This window comes from Macaca mulatta, chromosome 18 (assembly GCF_049350105.2).
Source record: "Macaca mulatta isolate MMU2019108-1 chromosome 18, T2T-MMU8v2.0, whole genome shotgun sequence".
Taxonomy (NCBI): Eukaryota; Metazoa; Chordata; class Mammalia; order Primates; family Cercopithecidae; genus Macaca; species Macaca mulatta.
The window spans coordinates 78,638,553-78,658,279 of record NC_133423.1 but is presented as its reverse complement, the minus strand read 5'-3'; the positions used below and the strand labels follow the sequence as shown (position 1 = coordinate 78,658,279).

Sequence of the window (19,727 nt, the reverse complement as noted above, 5' to 3'; positions counted from 1 at the left end):
AATTAAGTAGTACCAGCATAATCCTATACGAATGATTTTGTCACTAGTTTTTGTCCCACATCACCATCTTGTGATTATCTCACACCCTTAAATATTCTTGTCATCATTCTTAGTGGCTATATGGCATTCTATTACATGAATATACCAGGATTTAATCCACTCTCTGTTGTCGGATATTTAGGTTGTTCCCAATTTTTTTACTTCTCCAAATAATGCCTTAATGAATACGCCTTCAGGGATTCTTTGTATATATCCACTCTTATTTCCTCAGGAGACATTTATCATATTTGGAAAAAGGTCCACTATTTTCTTTAGGTATCCAGGGGACCATCTTTCCACCCTCCAGGTGTGCATACCCTGGAGACCTCTGTTTTGGATGACCCCTCACCCTGGGAACAGCCACTGATCAATGAATTGACCTCAGATAATCCCCCACACCTTATTATCTTCTTCAGTACCATTCAAAGCACATTACAAATATCCTTATGTACAAACATTACTAAAATACTTGATAAATGCCAGTGTTATATTTCCTGAAGAAAAATTAAGGAGAAACTTGACTTAATATTAGTAAAAGGGATAAGCATCCATTCCCTGTGCTTCGCCATTTTCCTCGGTAGTGCGTTACAAAAGCTTTGCCAACACTGCAGAACCCACTCGGGGGAAATCCACACTCTCACTTCCGCTAGGGCCTGAACCAACTATTTAACCAGTGTTTCCAGATCCATGTAATAAGACAACAACACCCACCTGCTTCCCATTAGAGACAAGTTGGAAAGACCACCCAACTGAAAAGGTGACTGTCACATAGTAAGTGGCTTGATGACATGCAGCACGTGTTAAGCATCTCTACAGCTCTGTCTGCTTCTTGTTCTCTCAAAGTTCTGCTTCCTGGAATAAGGTGTGGATTCAGCCGGAAACTACCCACTGTCCAAAACATTTAGTTACATCATGGGAAACTAATTGTTTTGCAAGATTCTTTCAGTCAAATGAGGAGTACATGCCTTTGTTTAGTGTTCATTTAATTATTAATGACTCATAAAATTTTAGTATCTAAATTATCTTTAAGTAAGAACCATCTGTTTTGATTTCAGGAGCAGAGAGACATACAGTATTTGCCAAAGTCACAGACTAAGACCCGAACTGAGTTACTCTATTGTAAACCAGAATTCACCAGCTTGATTTCTGCCTCTTGGGGTGGGTTGCAGGGGAGGATGTCACCTTTCAAGTGTTCAGGTCTCTATCTACAAAGATCAAAGTTGGGCCATAGGGCCGAGCTCCAGCATTCCTAGCATGAGTATGAAAGACCCAACAGAGCCACACTCCACCGCTATGGAAATTCAGGGGTACAGAACACTGACAGGCCAAAGGGCACCCGTTTCCGGGCTAGGATCAGGTAGATTCTCCTTTCACATTTGCCGCTTCTCAACAGACCTCATAGCTGCCAAGAGAAAGCCATACCCCTCACCTGTAAACACTCCCATGTATCCACCACAGAAACCACCACGTGACCTGCTGCTTTCAAGGAAGCTTTCAAACAACAGCCATTCACTGGAGGGCTTCTTGTCTTCCACTGTCAAATCCATATTTCATTTAAGAGTAAAACAATGGGATGGATGGAGCAGCTCACACCTGTAATCCCCATACTTTGGGAGGCTGAGGCTGGAAGATCATTGGAGCCCAGGAGCTCAAGACCAGCCTGGACACTACAGTGAAATACCATCTCTCCAAAATTTAAAAACCAGACACGCATGGTAGTGTGCACCTGTGGTCCCACCTTACTCTAGAGGCTGAGGCAGGAGGATCACTGGAGCCCAGCAGGTTGAGGCTGCAGTGAGTCCTGATCCCACCACTGCACTACAGCCTGGGCAACAGAGCAAAAGTAAAACAGTGTACTAGAGATTGAGGGTTTTCCTCCCTGTGAGGTGCTATAAAATTAGATATATTATACAATGTAAAAACCACACATCTTCCTTCAGGGGACCACGGTTAAAGGATACATTTCAGAGCGGAAGAACTCGTGCCATTAAGGCAAAGATGACACTGGTAAATATTAAACACAAAAAATTACTTTTTGGTGTTTCCAAATATAATCATTAACAATTTGTTTTTGTGGGCATTTATGATTACAATCAAACATCCCATTAGCTGTCAAGAAAAGAATCTTCAAACAACCAAAAATGTAAAGATTCCTGACACTGATTCTTTTAAGTATAATTGCAATGCTTCCCAAATTTTTCAAATTATACAATAAAAACTCACAAAAATGAGATTTAGTTAGATTTGGTGTGCATTATAAAGTAAGATCATTAAAATCTATTTTATCAGATATTTATGTAGTGATTTTTGCAATGATAGTCAATCCTCATAAGTTAATATTTTCTACCTCTTAACAAAAATATGCTAGTTGCTATAACAATTTATTTTTAGTAGCATATACCTCCCTTTGATTACATATGTAAGAATTAAACACCAAGCTGGACCCTGAAGTCTTTGGAAATTAATGTAGTAATTTCTGAAAGTATATATATAATTCTTGTTTAATTATTCTCAGAAGTCAAATGCCAGAGTTCAATATAAACAGTTATACACATTTACCAGAAAAACAGCATGTTTTTAATCAGACTCCTCACTTTATAATAGCTCATAATTTTAGGTGTCCATTATATGGCATTCCTATAAACTAATAAGAAACACAGTAGATTCTGTGTTTTTATATGTGGTTTTATAACTTATTACAAAATATGATTAATTCTATTAATTCTACAGTGTTTCAAAATTGACTAAACTGCTTTTAGTAATCTGTCATATCATTTCTTTTTACCATTTAAAATAATTTTCCTCAAAATGCAAATTAAAACTTATTTGAAATTAAAAACTGTGTTAGACTTTATCTGATAGAAAGCACGTCTGATTTTACTGAGAGCTTGACGAGAACTGCTTTGCAACCGAATCATGTGATATTATTCACTTATTGACTACCCTAAATCTTCATCTCTAAGGTTTAACTATACACATGTGGGTGTGGATGTGTATTTATTTACATAAATATATTTAAAGCATGTATTGGCTAAATTATATTGAAACTAATATTATTTTTGTCTTCCCAACGACTTCTTCATATTTCTGGGTTAAACAAGGTGCCTTTAAGTTAAAAAAAAAAAAAAAAAAAAAAACAGGTGAAATTAGCAGTCACTGATGAATCTTTGCAAAGCTTCTTGGTCTACTTCCCAGCAAATGAAAGGGTGATAACTGGGCAACGAATCCTTTTGAGACTACTTGGTTTCCCAATTTTTGCTTTCAACAATTTTGAGAATGAGCTTACTCAAACTGTCAGCTAACAGGTCATTAAAAATAATTACTGATACTAGATCTAGATCATGATGTGAATCTTGGCTTGAAACTTGAAAAAGAAATTCAGGCTGGGTGCGGTGGCTCACACCTGTAATCCCAGCACTTTGGCAGGCCGAGGCGGATGGATCACAAGGTCAGGAGATCAAGGCCATCCTGGCTAATACATTGAAACCCCGTCTCTACTAAAAAAAAAAATACAAAAAATTAGCCGGCCATGGTGGCGGGCACCTGTAGTCCCAGCTACTTGGGAGGCTAAGGCAGGAGAATGGCGTGAACCTGGGAGGCGGAGCTTGCAGTGAGCCGAGATCACGCCACTGCACTCCAGCCTGGGCAACAGAGCAAGACTCCGTCTCGGAAAAAAAAAAAAAAAAAATTCAAATAAGTGGTTAATCCTATCCATCTATTTATATGAACAAAGATTCTCAGTACCTATTTATAAAAATGAAAAACGGAAATAGAATTGGTATTTAACCCAGTTTAACTCTACCAGTAAGTAATACCTTTACCAGTAAGTAATATCAATCCACAGATAAATGAACTATTTCATCAAATGCCCAGTGGATTTCTGAAACAACTTTTCCAATAAATTTTAACAATGATTCGATAGTATACTAGTCATAATTCAACTAGATAAAATCTAACACTTAAAGTTTTACGCTCCTATAAAATTAAAAATAGAATTAAAATTTCAATTTTTTACATATTTTTGTTACAGAGAAGCCTGATAAGTAATCAAAGACTTTCAAGCACAAATGTGTTATAATAGGATATGATTCCATAGGGAAAGAAAATGGGAATACCAGTTTAAGGAGAAAAATTAAAGAGGTGAAGTTTCTCTCAATTAAATAAAAGTTTGTTCATATATTTTTAAATGGACAATGGAGGGTATCAAATCCCTTTGGTACTTGGGTCTTTACAACAGATACCTTTAAAATATGTTTGTACAAGTTGTAATTTAAAATGCCAATATTTACCATAGGGCATGCATTCTCTCCTTCTCAACTGTATAAACATGTCATGCAAATTTCAGATGTGAACTTATCAATGTGCAAGGAAGGCCCAGTATTTAAAAATTGTTTTTAAATTTTCATAGTGCTTTGAGTTGCGGTTTTATTAAACATTCTTTTATTGAATATACAGGCTTTAAAGTCAGATGCCAATGGCCCACAGACCTTGGAACTGAGCAGTATCAGCTCCTTGCTCAGAAAGCCGTTTCACTGGCAAGGTTTCACCATGCAGTATCTAGCCCTTGTTTTGCTCCCGACCCTAACAGTTTGGTTGGTTATATTATAATATAATCTCTGAAATAAGCAAACCTGCTGACTTTGTTCTAAAAGTCACCCTCCAAACTAAAGACATCAACCTGGTTAAGTGCCTAAGGACCGGCATTCCTTCCCCCAGGTCCTTCGTCCTGCCACCTCATTGCCAGTGCACTTACAACACCTGAACCATTCATCCACCCTTAGTGGACTCCTGACTAACCAATCAACAGGGAAGCATACAAAAAGATCCTGGATATTGAAACAGAAGCAGGCTAAGCCCACGGTGTATGCAGAGTGATTGTAAGTCTGTGTGATACAGAGAAAGAACTACAAACTGTGGGTCAGTGGCTGAAAGGATCAGGCTGGTAATGTTCAAATTTCAGCTCTGCCCTTATAGTTTGCCTCATCTTGGCCACTTTGCTTGAGTTGATTTCCAGGCCTGTAAACTGAGGGTAATTTAGGTTGTTATGAGTATTGAACCAGATAATACATAATCAAAAAGCACTTAACACAATGCCTGGAAATTTTAAGTATTCTGTATCAGCTGTTCCTCTGTGGTATTATTACACATTTACACACAAGTACTTCAGTGCTGATTAGACAAAAAGTAGATAAAGCAGCACCCAGTGCCTCACCAGGCACGGTACTGGTTATGCTTTCACTTACCAGTTCACTCTATGTGAAAGAACACTCTGTCCTGTCCACATCTGCAGAGGAGAAATACGATGACAAGTGGCCTGGCCACTGATAATGCCACTACAGGAGGAGTGGCCATGGTCGAGTGGGATACAGATACCTGTTTGGTTCACCACTTCCTTTTAAAACCCATCTATCCCATGAGAGGGAAATAGATGAGGGAAAAGAAGAGGAGGGAAAAAAAGAGAGAAAGCCTTGGACCTTGATATCAGGCACGGGAATAGAACAGTAGCCAATATTTTGAGTCATGAATCTTCCCCAATACTCAACACTTTTCCAACCTGTGGCCAAATTCCAATCCCGCACAAATCCATCCCTTAAATACAGCACCACATATGATCTGCATGGGACAGAAGGGAAGCCTGCCAAGCCACCAAGTTCAAAAACAAAAACAATTCAAACTTTGTTCCTCTCTGCAATTTCCCAGACGCTCTCCTTTCTGCATCTACTCGAAGATAACCACAGCCTTCAAAAACTCACTTGCTTAGAACACATCCCGTTTTAAGAGAAAAAAATTTAAACACCATTTCAAAAGACTATGTAAGAGTTTATTCTCTCCCTTCCCTCTGCATCAGACCTGAATAGTGCCTAAAGGCCTCATGGGCAGCTCCCATGTCCATTGTCTAACTGCAAACCTCCTAGTTACCTAGCTGACCACAAGAGAGCTTTCCCTGCAGTTTTCCCATAGATCTTTCCTCCTGCACACTTGGCCTCAAGCTCCCTTGTCAAGGGCCAGCCTGGAGAAGGAGCAACCTCCTCTCTCCCTCCCTAATTTCCACACTCTCTCTGTCAATTGAGAAACAGAAGGCTCGACTTGCTTGGGTATCCCTTCAGTTTTTCTACGAGCTCCTTAACGGCAAACCCTCATCTTGGACACCCTTATATCCTCAATGCTCAGCACAGGCCTGGCTCCCAGGGCCTCAGCACAGGACTTAGAAACAGGTACTCACCCACAGAAGGCACAGATACCTCTTCCAGCAGGGGGATATTATCCTACCTCATTTCACTCTCAGTGCTAGGTAAGCACTGTATTTGGAAAGAATACGCCTTGCAAACAACTCTTGAGTATTCTTCCAGCCATGGAGGACTTCTCACCACTGTGTTTAGTTTCCATTTATAAAACTGAGGCATGAGAGAATAATCTTGGGGCGGGGGGTACCCCGAATCTAATAAACAATATGTATTCAGAAAGTATCCCAAGAGAAGAAAAAATGCCAACACAATCACAATTTCTCATTGATCTCATCTTTATTTTAGGTAGCCAAAAAGTATTACTAGAGTATCAATTTTACTTTTCTGGGCCTTGAGTTACCATGAAGAGACTTGACCCAAATCACACACTACATGGCAGCAGAACCAGACATCAGAGCTCAGATCTCCTAAACTCTAGTCCTGAGGTTTTTCTCATCCCCAACAATCGACAAACACCTCATTTGATCTCTATCTGGTCAGGAATCTTTCCAAAATCAGTATTTACTCATAAACTTGCATCTGTTGACAACGACCATTACTTCATAAACCATTTTGATAAAATGTCTAAATTCATAATTGCATAATTTTTTAAGTCGCTCTGAAAAATGCTAATATTCTCGATATTCACTGATTCTACTTTTGTTAATGCAGTTTATTTTGATGTAATTCTCCCTAATGACACTGCAAGAATGTTATTTAGATAAGCAAGGTACATAACCACTGCAGAGTACTATATACCAAATAGTTCTTTCCCATGGCGAGTACAGTAAGACTTTACTCACTAGATTATTTTAAATCCTTCAAATACAGATCTACATGTTTTCTTTGTCAAGCCTCAGAAGGCAATGCAATTTGTTCTGAAGAAGGTGATTAACATCAGTCTCCTAGGGCCTGCCACCTCCACTTGAAGTGGAAGGTCTTAAAATAAATTATTGCTGACCTTGGTGGCATTCTCCCCCTAAGACCACTCAGGCATACCGACAAGCGATTTACAAAGGATTCTGCACCTTTCACGTTAGTCAGATATTCAGATGGAAAACACAAGAAATTACAAAAGCACATTTCTATCTAGGGGATTTGTAACCACAGAAAAGATAACATTCCACCCTCCTCTGCTCATGAAAAATACAAGTAATTCTCTAACCGATTAATTTCAGTCAAGTTACTAAGAAGCTAAGTATTTTTCCTTTTAATTTACTCTTTCAGAGGGCTGTAAAAAGCAGTAAGTACACTGCACTTCTGGGCTGTGCCAATTTTACAATTGTTTTAACATCAAAATGAGAAACTGTACCAAATTCTTCAGCCATACTTGAAAATTATAACATGTGCTTTGGACCCAATAGGCAGGGACAAGAAAACAGGTTTTGAGCCCAAGAGCCAGGGGGAAATGAGCACTTTTGGATCTAAAATCGGCTGTAGCCACTGTTCATGGGACAACCTGAAATGTGTTGAGGCCTCAGTTCCATAAACCCTAAAATAATAGTGCTGTCATCTTCACCTCATAGGATCACACTGGGGAAGTATATAAATGATATGTAAAGGACCCAGCACCTAGGTGGCATGCAATTGTCACGTTTCCTTTTTCCTTATTTCTAGGAAACCAGGAGAAATGGTACCAAATTTATGAATCAAGACCACAAATGGAAGAAAAACTGAGGCGGGGGAAACCATACCCTTTGGGGTTTGTAGACATAAAGGAAAAATACAAGGCAAGGTTACTGCTCAAGGCTATTCTGTAGTCATAGGGCTCCAACAATAATAGCAGCTATTCTGGACTGGGCACTGTGTTTTACACAGGATGACCAAGAAGTAGAATTCATCCCCTTTTCACAGATGAAGGACTAGAGAGGCTCTGTGACTCTCACAGCGAGGAAATAGCACAGCCAGGCTGAGAACTCAAGTTTAATGAGGCTATTATCACCTTCAGAACCGACCAAGGGACACGGGGATTGAAAAAAAGTCATATTATTTGATCTCTGAAGTAAACCCATGAGAATGCCACCGATTGACCCTATTAGCAGATGAGGAAGAGAGTTCACCAAAGTTAACAACTTCACCCTTCAGATAACAGTAAGTGGCAGTGTTGGCCCTTGAATGCAGTTCTTTCAACCCTAAACTTTTTTTCCCCACGCTGCCCATGATTTCCCAACTGTTCTGAGAAGCTGAGGCATTTAGGTCCTATGTGCTGGGTCCTAGCAGACCCCTGTATGAGTCCCAGTTTCCCACCTCTTTTTGTATCCGTACTCTTTACCATGCGGCCCTGCAGCCTCACATACCAAGGAGTGAGGACTATTTCCCCACCGTTGATTCTAGGCTGGCCTTGTAACTGGCTTTGGCCAGGAGAAGAGGTGGAAGTGACAAGGTACTCTTTCCAAGCATTAGCCCAGAAGTCTGGGTTCACTTCTGCTCTCTCTTTGGAATGAGAGATCACATGAAGAAGAGTCCAACTGTTCCAGCTGAGGATATCCTAGATGAGCCTACAGAAGGACAACAGCAAAATTTCAAGAAACCTCAGCCAAGATCACCGAGGAGAGACACACACACATGAAGTATACCGAGCCCAACTTAGGTCCACAGAGGCACCCATAGAACATGCAGAATAGTAAATGGTGGTTGTTTTAGGTCACTAAGTTTTGAGGTGCTTTGTTACACAGCAATAGCTAACCAATATACCTTGTTTGCCTATCTGGATAGCCTTTTTAAAAGTATGTTGACATAAAACTTTGTTTAACCAAAAGATTTGTATACATTTCTACCTATATAAAATTTTGCTTAGCCAAAAGATTTTGATGCTTTAAAAAAACAAATTTGATGCCAGGTGGGGTGTCCCATGCCTGTAATCCCAACACTTTGGGAGGCTGAGGCAGGAGGATGGCTTGAGGCCAGGAGTTTGAGACTAGTCTGGGCAACATAATGAGAAGCCATCTCTTCAAAAAAACTTTTGTAAAGTAGCCAGGAATAGTGCCACATGCTGCTTGGGAGTCCCAGCTACTCTGGAGGCTGAGGTGGAAGGATCACTTGAGCCTGAGATATCAAGGCTGCAGTGAACTATAATCGTACCACTTGCACTCCAGCCTGGGTGACAGAGTAAGACCTTGTCTAAAAAAAAAAAAATAAAAAAGTAAATGAAACGTGCACACACAATAGGTGCATTTGGAGCACTGACGCAAATGATGAGATTTGAAACTAATTTATTTTCTGCCACCACCCAAAAAGATTTAATGCATTTATAATGATACATAATATAGAGCAAAATAAATTAAAATGACGTGAGAAAAGGGACTAAGAATCAGGCCAGCAAGAAGACCCAGAAACAAGGATCGACTGCCCAGATGAACGCTCTGGCAGTTTGCTGCTTTGTGTCCAGGTTCTATCTACTCTTCAACTGGTAACAGAACCGATTTTTTTCTTGGAGCCCAATCACAGGAGTGATTTGTACTATGAGGGAAGAGAATCTCTCTTTTCACTAGGCTTGGAGCAGGAGGGATTTAGCCTGTAACTCCTTAGAAACATCACATAGAGAGAAAAGATGCTTAGCAAGGAAGACTTGGAATCCCATGGCCCACCTTTGGCCTTCTCTGTTACATGTTACAAGAGCCAACAAATTCCCTGTTTGATGTAAGCCAGCTTTGACTGAGGTTTTCAGTTCAATATAAAAGTTCTAACTACTACAAAACACGCGTTTGAATCTGGCTTTCTAACAGCCAACGGAAAAAGGAAACTTGATGGGTTATTTTACTCACTGTGTCCACAAGAAGAATCTAACTGCACAGGAGAATCACATCTTTCCCTGAACCGAAAGAAATCTCTCCAGAAGGTCACCATACAGATTTTATATGATATAATACAACATCACTTAATATCTTCCTAGCAGCCACACTACATTTGAAATGCTTTTTTTTAGAGCATAACTTCAATACAGGAGGATGGCACCAAAGTAAAGCATAAATCAGGAAAACACTACTCTGGGTATGTATGGGGAGGCAGACATGGCGCATGTACCCCATGTTCAGATGACCTGGTTGGGTTGGGAGTGGAGACGACTTTACCTCCCAAAGTCTCCATCGATTCTCTCAGCCAAGCTTTTATTCGTAAATGGGGGGCAATACGTTTGAGAATATCATACCCTCTCAGCACACTACTTAGCATATACTTAGTGCTCAATCTATGGTTATTACTTATGACTACCAATGCTAAGCCCCTGAAATAAGGCTTACCTATGATGTCAATATTTAAGAAGCCACAGGCCTTAACAATCTAGTTGTTGAAGAGCCTTTGGTGTCACCTGTGAATGGTAGCTACATTCTCAAGCACAGAGAGAAAGAGTGAACTTCGCTTATGCTAAGTGCACAGCTTAGCAGATGAAGCCTATGGCAAATGTTCAAAGCATCTACAATCTTGCAGACAGCCCTCCAACACCCACTTCTTGTTAGCAAGCAACCTCATGCTGTATCAGGCACTCTCTCAGATGGGACCCAATGCTCCAGATATGTCTCCCATGCTCACCTATCAAAAATGACCCAATGATCCAAGTTCATTCTCTTATGCTGTGCTATCTGACAAACTAATCTGAACTAAGGTATAAGCTGATGACAATCCTCATACTCTTTAAGATATTGGAGAGATCCTTGAATCAAATGTCATTTTACAAGGGAGAATCTAAAGATGTCAACTTATCGAAGTGACAGCTAGTTAGAGATGTCATATTTAAGATAACTTAATGAGCCACCTCTCCTGGAGACTATATTTTGACAAAGACCTTTCTTCCTTGGCCAAAATGATGAGCTAGTGGAAATTTCAAATGCTTTAACAGACCAGTATGCCCATTTTGAGGTTTGTGAGACTTTTCAAAACTACTGCAATCAAAGCACCAAGCTTTTGGTCCATGCTTATGGGGCACCTAAGACAAATTATTCCACAGTGTTCATATGTTTCAATGAACATGAAGTAAAGGACTAAGTGCTGGAAAATAATCTTCCCAAAATACTTTGCAGATCATCTTGTCTCATGATCTTCCCGGAATGAGTCATCTCAAAATGCAGCTCCAATCTGCAAATTTAGAGACCTAAAATCATCTGTGTTCTGATTACTCCAAAATGTCTTTATTCTTTCACTATATTCTAAATGTTCCAGACTGATGCCACATTTACTAGAGGTCACCAAGTTGCAAGATAGATACGAAGCAGATAAGTTTCTATAATGTGCTTTGTTTCATAACTCATTTTCTCTTCTGATGCCGAAAAGCCTCTGCTTTATAAAAGAAATGCTCTCTGGCCAATTATAGTTTGGTATGTAAAAATTCATGTATTAATAGTAATCCTCAGATGCTTTCTTAACACTCCTCATGGTAGATGTGATAAATTCTATACAAAGGCAGGGTCTCTGAGTCACTGTTACTCTTCTTCCAGTAGCTCTTCAACTTTAATGAAGATCAAAATCATATGGGGTATTTCTTTACCAGTTTCTGACTCTGTAGGTCTGGTGGGGCGAGGAATTTGCATTTTTAACAAGTGCTTCAGGTGACTGTAATGCAGGTCTCCAGCATGCAGTGCCTTCCATGGCACTGAGCAGTGCTGGCTTTTCATGATGCTAATTTTAAGGTGATCATTTTGCTAATTTCAGGGGGCTTTTTTCTTTTCAAACATAATGTTGGCCCCGTTTATAAAATCTAAACATATATAACCATATATACATACTTCTGTGTCACTTATACAACCTCCCAGCACCACAACTAGCAAAGCCTTGGACCCAGAAAGGGGATGTGTTAGTCTGAATCATGTGAAATTGCCAATATTTAACCGTTTTTCGCTTATGAAAGCACAGGGTTCCTATGCTTAAATCTGTAATCTGCATGAGGATGGGGGAACAGGCTGATGGACCCGCCTTATCCTGACCACTAATTACACATGAAGCCCTATCACCTCAGGGGCCCCTAATATCACAGCATTGGTTCTCTGATTTAGTCTTTGCGATAATTCTGCAAGGAGGCTGGGCGTAGCAGCTCACACCTGTAATCCCAGCCCTTTGGGAGGCTCAGGTGGGAGGATCACTTGAACCCAGGAGTTTTGAGACAAGCCAGGGCAACAAAGCAAGACCTCTGTCTCTTAAAAAAAAAAAAAAAAAAAAATTGGCCGGGTGCAGTGGCTCACACTTGTAATCCCAGCACTTTGGGAGGCCAAGGCGGGTGGATCACGAGGTCAGGAGATCGAGACCATCCTGGCTAACACGGTGAAACCCCATCTCTATTAAAAATACAAAAAATTAGCCAGGCGTGGTAGCGGGCACCTGTAGTCCCAGCCACTCAGGAGGCTGAGGCAGGAGAATGGCGTGAACCCGGGAGGCAGAGCTTGCAGTGAGCCGAGATCGCGCCACTGCACTCCAGCCTGGGTGACAGAGCGAGACTTCGTTTCAAAAACAAAAAATAAAAAAATTAATTAGCCAGGCATAGTGATGCACCTATGCTCCCAACTACCCAGGAGGCTGAGGTGGGAGGATAGCTTGAGCCCAGGAGGTCATGGCTGCAGTGAGCTACGATCATACCACTTGCACTCCAGCCTGGGTGACAAGAGTGAGACCCTGTCTAAAAATCATCATCATCATCATCATCATCCTGCAGGGTATTTTAAAATGAAATAACACCCCCAAGGCCTCATGGCTACTCAGAGGCAGAAGGAGAACTCAATGCCAGGAAGACCTGATCCAACCTGTATCGGGCTGGATACTACCTGTATCAGGAAGGCTACTACAGCCCTTCTTTCCACAGCTCAGGGACCCCCATGGCTGATGTCACAGCCTCAGACCCCCACTGTGTCCTGTCCCTCTCTGACAAAGCATGCTGCACTCCAAACATACCAAGGGTTCTCAACCAGCTGTCTCACAGGGGCCCCTGCCTACTGAGCAAGGTTAGAAAGAAGAGCAGAGGCTCTTTACAAAGCCATACATATGGGATGAAAATGATGACTGACAGAGAGACGAGGGAGAACCTCCCTCACACACACACACACACAAGGAACACAATGCCAATGGGAGCCAATGACCTGAACTCACTGTGGAAATTTTACACCACATTTGGTGTTCAAGACTTCAGAAGTTGAGGAAGTAGAAAACACAGTTTATGAGGTTGTTGTCAAAGTAGCCTCTTTTTATTAAGTTTTATCACTTGAGAGTACGCTACACTGAATGAAAAAGGAATGAGAACATGCCTGCTGTAATGAAGATGAGCCTGATGTTATCATGATGCAGTCTGAGCTCTGTGTAGGTATAATTCATTTCATTCTATATCAGAAATAAAAGGCAGCAGAGATAATATATATTATTCCCTGTCATGGAATCTTCTTTCTGGTGAAAGCATGGTTCCTTTAATATACCAGTGACTAAATCAAATCCCCCTAGAGTACAGTCATGATTAATCTACTACATAGTAAATTTCATTTTTTAGTGATCAGTATTATCTCAAAATGCTACTTTATAGCAATAACTGATTTATACATTTTTATTATACACAATAAAACTACACTCTTACTTTTATATATTTAATTAACAAAAGGTAACACTTTTTCCTTTAAATTTAGCAACTGGGTCTCTATACGCCTATAAATTACTAATGGCACCAGGCACTAAACACACAGCCTGGTTCTATTGTTAAGGTTATTGGAGATACCTAAGTCAAACTTGATAGGAAGCAGGAAAAAAAAAAAAAAAAAGCCTTAAGTATAAGTTATTTGATTTTTTTCTTCTCCAAGGGAGCTTCTTTAAATTGTTTCTTAATTCATTCAACAAATACTTATTGAGTGACTACTACATGCTAAAATTGTTAAGTAATTTGGTTTTACACATTATGAGTATTTTAAAAGGAATGCTTTAAACCACCTTATAATTGTATATCTAGATGGAACATCACACTGAGTCCACTTTAAGCCCATTTTAAGCATGTGCTTATTACATGATGTAAAGTACCTCAAGCTACTCAAATTGAAAAGAGAGAACAAATAGCATCCATCAAAAACAGGCTGGGCCAGGCACAGTGACTCACATCTGTAAACCTAGCACTTTGGGAGGCTGACCTGGGAAGGCTGCTTGAGCCCAGGAGTTTAAGACCAGCCTGGACAATGTACCAAGACCCTGTCTCTATCAGTTTTTTTTCTTTAATTAGCTATGCATGGTGGCTCGTGCCTATGGTCCCAGCTACTCAGGAGGCTGAGGTGGGAGGACTGCTTGAGCCCAGGAAGTCGAAGCTGCATTGAGCCATAATCAGTGATCATGCCACTGCACTCCAGCCTGGATGACAGAGCAAGACTCCTTGAGAAAAAAATAAAACAAAAAGAAAAACACAGACTATACAAAGGGTGTGGTCCAATTCCTTCTCACCCCCTGTCAAAGCCTACCCGTTACCTGCGAGCCCATTTTGATTCCATAGCTGGAAGCCAGGGAGAAGTAACAGCACCTCAGACTCCCAGAGCAACCCACACTGATATAAACTCTTCTCATTGTATGCAATAAATCTGCTTTCTGCATATTGAATAGAAAGAGAGATTAAAATGAATATTCACCCATCTGAAAAACTGATGCTTTATAAGCTTTTATGCTTTGCAGCCCATAAAAAGTAAATGCTTTGCTTCTGCTTTGGCTGGTGCATGTTGAAATAAATCATTCTGTTAAACAGTGGCCTTTTCTTCAGAGGGAGATGCTAAAACCTTATCAGTCTTGACAAGTCTCTGACTCCTCTCCTCCTCATTCATCTCTCCTGCATGTCCTGCAATCCTTGCTCTTTTAGCTTGCAAGGTCATTTCCAACCCCTGCTAGCCCCAATTTCAAAAGGAAGCCACACTGCGTTCTTCAATCAGATTCTCCACCCTGCCCTGACTTCTAACCCAAAGCCAAACACTTGTGTTTCATATAATGGTTTTGATGACTCATTAGTCTTCTGAGTTTTAAGCAGGAAAAATGGCTGAATCAGATTTCCAGGCAGATTTTCATGACTTCTTGAATTACATACCTAAACCCTTAATGCTGTAGAAGTCACTCCTTGCAGATGTAAGAAAAGTACAGACAAGCCATATCCTAAAGATGTTACACACCTACCCAGAGCCATCCACGCCACTGCTTTTTCTGGTCTACTACAAGAAGGCCCCAAAGGTTAACATGAACGCTTACTTAGTTGGCAAATATATACTACTACTTCCAGTTTCACCACTACATGCAGATTAGCAGCAACATATGACGCAGCGGAGAAAAAAATGAGTAAGACTGTAGCAGGTGAATCTAAAGTTGTCTCTGGATCAGTGCTGAATTTCAACAAACTACACTACAAGTAGCAGCGGAACTACAATTTCCACTAAAGAATTCAATTTTACAGTAAAGAGTTAGAGATACACAAGTAAGCGGATGAAAGTCCGCTCTCGTGCCTGTCTTTAGCTGTCCAGGAAGCCATCTGTGGATGGGGCTGGGCCTTGCTGGGCTCAGGCAGGTGGGTTTAGGGACGCAGCTACACCTAGTGATGAGCTGGGGATCGCAGCAGGAGCAAGCGGCAGCAGGGAAGCACTCTCCAGCTGTGTCTCAGAGAGGCCCGCTGCAAAGCGTTCAGGATCAATCTGTCAAAAGACATCATGATTATTTTTATTTACCTGGAGTGTTAAATGACAGAGAGGCAATGGTTGTCTTTGGGGGTTCAGAAAAAAATTAGGCTCAATTTTAGGATACACATTGTCAGTACTTTAAAAAAATGTCCAAGAAAAATCTTTATTTTCTTTTTTTTTTTCCTTTTTTTTCTTTTTTTTTTTGAGACGGAGTCTTGCTCTGTCACCCAGGCTGGAGTGCAGTGGCACAATCTCTGCCCACTGCAAGCTCCGCCTCCCGGGTTCACACCATTCTCCCGCCTCAGCCTCCCGAGTAACTGGACTACAGGCACCTGCCACCTCGCCCGGCTAATTTTGTTTTTGTATTTTTAGTAGAGACGGGGTTTCACCATGTTAGTCAGGATGGTCTTGGTCTCCTGACCTCATGATCCACCAGCCTGGGCCTCCCAAAGTGCTGGGATTACAGGACTGAGCCACTGCGCCGGGCCGAAAAACCTTTATTTTCCATTTGGAAGTTGAGTTTATTACCAAAGGCAAAGTTTCACATTTCCACATTAGAATTCCAAATCTTACATCTACTAACTTCCCGTTCTCTCCTGAGAAAGTCCCTGTTTCTTTCCATTTTAGTAGATTTTGAAACTTTTAATAAATGAATAACTTTTCAAAGTGTGGTAACTATATCTTCATCTTTGCCCATTACCATCCACAAAGAGGCCATACAAATGTAAGTGCTCAATAAATATTTACCTGAATTAAATATTTCGAAAAGAATTATTAATAAGCACTATTAAATATTCTAATAAGCACACTGGGCTGCATGCTTATCATAACAAGCCAACAAATAGCTCCTATATGAAGTATCCACCCAGGGAAATTTCCAATGGCTAACCATTATAACAAAATTTAATTGTTACATTGTGGTAAGTAAAAACACAGGAAACTTTTTTATTCATTTGAGTTTTACAACTGGCTGGATTTAGTCTCTTCCCCAGTGTCTGGCCGGAGACAACACAATCGCATCACCATGTTGGTTATACTGGCTGTATTAATCAAGAGGCTAAGCAGCAAATGAATGGACGTGATATTTTTACCCCCAGTTCTCTTTCAGCTCTCGTCAAGGGAGGTTGATAGGGCAGGCAGAAGATCTCAGTTCTTTTAGAACAAGGGTTCTCCAACTTCAGGTCGCATCAGAATCCCATGGGGGGCTTGTTCTAACACAGATTGATGGGCCTCATCTCCAGGGTTGCAGATTCAGGATCAGAGGGTTCCAAGTCTAACAACTTTCACTGTAATGCTGATGCACATGGCTCAATGACAGCACTTTAAGAACTCCTCTTTCAGGGCGCAGTGGCTCACACCTGTAATCCCAGCACTTTGGGAGGCGGAGGCGGGCGGATCATCTGAAGTCAGGAGTTCAAGACCATCCTGGCCAACATGATGAAACCCCGTCTCTACTAAAAATACAAAAATTAGCCAGATGTGGCGGCAAGCGCCTGTAATCCCAGCTACTTGGGAGGGTGAGGCAGGAGAATCAATTGCTTGACCCAGTGAGGCAGAGGTTGCAGTGAGCCGAGATCACACCATTGCACTCTATCCTGGGGTGCAAGAGCAAAAGTTCGTCTCAAAAAAACAAACAAACAAACAAACAAAAAAAAAACTCCTCTTTCAGGACAACATTTCTTCAAGTGTGGCCGAATTTTCTTACAAACCCTGACCACCCAGGGATGCTGGGGGACCTCCGTCGTGGACATCAGAATCACCACAGCTGGGCCCCAGGAAGCAGCCTTTGAAAGGAGGACTCCAGATGCTCCTCGTGGACGGCAGGTTTTGAGAAGCACAGATTTAAACCTAGCTCACCATCAACACTGGTGCAGTTTCCCAGGCCCTCCCCAGAGCCACCTAGCATCACTGAGGCAGGATGTTACTGTGATCTACCTGCACAACTGCCACTCTTCATGGCCCTCCTTCAACTTTCCATGTGTTTCTCCTTTATAGCTAAGAGGGCACAAGGGGAGTGACCCTCCCTTGCTAGGATCTCTGGAGCCTGTCACATCCCACACCTGAGTACACAACACTTCTCTTCTCATTCTGTTTTTGTCTTTTTCTCTCACATACTCCCAGCCCCTTAATTACACCCTGGCCTTGCCAGCCGCCTCACCAATGATGGGGGCACTACAGACTAGGAAGCTTGGTGACTAAATCTTTCCTCCTCCCCACCCAAGGCAGCTCAACTTATTTTTCTCTGCTGGGTTTTTCAGAGCTACAGTGTAAACTCAGGCTTTCTGATGACTAAACTGAAAACCACCGCAGTATTTTAGGAAGCAAAAAAGCAACATCCTCTCATAATGCAAGATTGACATTATTTTGTACCTCTTTAGAATGTTTAATTTGTGAGTTAGAAAGACATTAATAATTAAACCTTCCCTCACTTACAAAATAAGCCTATTAACATGCATGTTATATTCATAAAGATAGTAAGCACACTAAAAAGTGAGACTGTAGGAAAGTTGGTTTTCAAAGAGAAGAATCTCAGAATTAAAGTAAAATGCATGGTGGACATAACCCCTAAGAAAAATGTTTCACTGTTGAAAAGCATAAAACTCATTAAAATGCCTTATTCCCTAAATGAAAACTAAGCCTTGGGATATTCAGATAATACATGCTCATTCTAGAAAACTTAATGAAATCTAAAACAAAAATTGAAAGAAAACAATAGTTAATCTAACACATAGTTCCTCTACTATATACAGCCTCACAATTCCTAGAATATATTACAATCCTTAGAGAATTATGAAAAATTTAAATAAAGCTATTGACTTTTCTAGAATTGTTACAGAATTACTTAAATTCTGAAACCAACTTTTACCAAATCTAAAGGCTAGGCTATGCTTCATTTATAAAGAATTTATATAATCTGAAGACATAATTCAAATTGCTTGCTCATTAAAGAAAATTCATTTCACATTACCCAAATTATATACACACTTATCCATATATCACTATATGTCAATAGATTATTTTCTTAAAATCTTTAAAAATAACCCTTTGAAAACATGAGCGACTAAAACCTATAATTTTCTAGATCGGAACAATTTATTATGCTCAAGCAATTCTTTACATATACAGAACACTAAGAATGTTATAGTAATTTCTTAGCATATTTCTTTCATGCTCACTGATTTAAATTTGAAGTATTTTCTTCATTATCAATTTTCAATCTAGCGAAAGCACCTTGAAAATGTAAACTGCTATGATTATAGTTATCTGAAAAAGAAAAAAACTTAACTGCTAAACAAATATATTACCACTCTTTGCAAAGGGTACTTTAAAATTCTGTATTTTAAAAAAAATTCAGATTTACAGAAGACTTGCAAAAACAATACAAAGCGTACAAGTACTCCCTTCACCCAGCTTCCCCCGATGTTAACATCTTACATATACAGAGCAGAATTACCAAAGCTAAGAAATTAACATTGGTACCACACTACTAACTAAATTACAGGCTTTATTCAGATTTCAGCAGTTTTCCTACAAACATCCTTAAAATATTATTTTAAAAAATTAATTTATCCACAGGAGTCCCAAATTCACAAGGTTATGTTAACGTTTAATATAGTTCAAATACTACTGTAGCTGAAACAAAGAGCTAAGTCTGTATTTCTATTTCTGCAAACCAAAGCTTGCTTAGCAGAACTTAACACATCAAAACCATTATAAGGTAGAACTAAATACTTCATTGTATTATATAATATATGTTGCAACTTGGCTTTTAAGAAATTGGGTCAAAGAGGAATAACTTGCCAACTCGTTGGCTTCTCACCATGCAAAAGAGAATTTCCAACAAAAGTAAAATGATTTAACTTTCTTT

General features: G+C 40.2%; 2 protein-coding genes across 14 annotated transcripts in view; one reads left to right on the top strand and one right to left on the bottom strand.

The window, feature by feature from the left end:
* The window catches only part of LOC106994417 (uncharacterized), a 216,520-nt gene that overhangs the window by 23,303 nt on the left and 173,490 nt on the right, over nucleotides 1-19,727 (top strand). The window lies entirely within an intron of this gene.
* PTPRM (protein tyrosine phosphatase receptor type M) overlaps nucleotides 1-19,727 on the bottom strand; it is an 829,686-nt gene that overhangs the window by 805,859 nt on the left and 4,100 nt on the right. The window lies entirely within an intron of this gene.